General features: G+C 37.5%; 1 non-coding gene across 1 annotated transcript; it reads right to left on the bottom strand.

The window, feature by feature from the left end:
- Positions 1-567: 567 nt before the first annotated feature.
- Positions 568-674, bottom strand: LOC122065114. The gene has a single exon (XR_006135925.1). It is a non-coding gene; the product is annotated as a small nucleolar RNA R71 (small nucleolar RNA).
- Positions 675-1,044: the final 370 nt, after the last annotated feature.

Below are 1,044 nucleotides of genomic sequence, written 5' to 3'. Positions count from 1 at the left end.
ATAAAAATCATAAAAAAAAAAAAGTTTTGCTATCCATTCTATTGTGCTTGTCTTACTCTAGTTGTGGGTAGTTTTCTATTGCATAAATGTTAGGTGGGTATGTAATAATAAGAAGGTTAGAAAGAAGAGATCCAACAAGTACTAACTCTATACGTTTGCTCTCTTTAAAACCTTTCAATGTGGGAGACCAACATCAAAACCTTTTACCTAAATCTCTAAAATATAGGTTCTACCCTATTAGAACAGCCCAACCTTCCTGCATAGTTCTACCACAAGCCCAAGGCAATAATTTTGAACCCAAATCTCAATACATCACTATGTTGCTCCACTTCCATGGGTTGACCTCTAAGGATGCATACCTATTTCTAAGGGAATTTGAAGAGGTATGTGTTCTAATTAAGATCCAACAGCTTTCTGATGATGTTGTTAAACTTAAGTTTTATCACTTTTGCATTAAAAAACCAAGCTAAGAAGTGGTTGTATGGGTTACCCACAAATTCCATAACCTCATAGGAACAGTTCATAGTTGTCTTCCTTAAGAAGTTTTTCTCAACTCACAAGACCAATAAGCTTAGAAGTGATATCCTTCAGTTTAGGCAAAAGCCTAATGAGTCCTTTTCCAAACTTATGGAGAGATTCAAGGATCTACTTTAAGAATGCCCTCACCATGACATAGACTTATGGCATTTATGTCAAATAATTTATGAGGGTATTGATTACCCAACTAAACAAATGATAGAGTCTATGTGCCTAGAGGGATTCACATCCTTTACAGATCAAGGAAAGGCATGGGAATTCTTACTTGACTTAGCTGAAAAAACTCGTGAGTGAGAATCAACCCAAGAGAGTGAAAGAACCATAGGAGGAAAAGGATATTTTATGGATGGGATAGTAGCCAAGGAAGCCCATTTGGATAGCCTAATCAAGAGGATTGAGGCTATTGTGCCTAGAGAGCCATCATCAGTCAATTTAGTTAAGTTTTGTGCTTGGTGCCAGTCCCCTGGACATGTCATAGAAGAATGCCCCAACACCTCGAGGGGCACT

The sequence above is a fragment of the Macadamia integrifolia genome, unplaced genomic scaffold (genome assembly GCF_013358625.1).
Source record: "Macadamia integrifolia cultivar HAES 741 unplaced genomic scaffold, SCU_Mint_v3 scaffold1880, whole genome shotgun sequence".
Taxonomy (NCBI): domain Eukaryota; kingdom Viridiplantae; phylum Streptophyta; class Magnoliopsida; order Proteales; family Proteaceae; genus Macadamia; species Macadamia integrifolia.
This window is presented reverse-complemented; position numbering and strand designations above follow the sequence as displayed.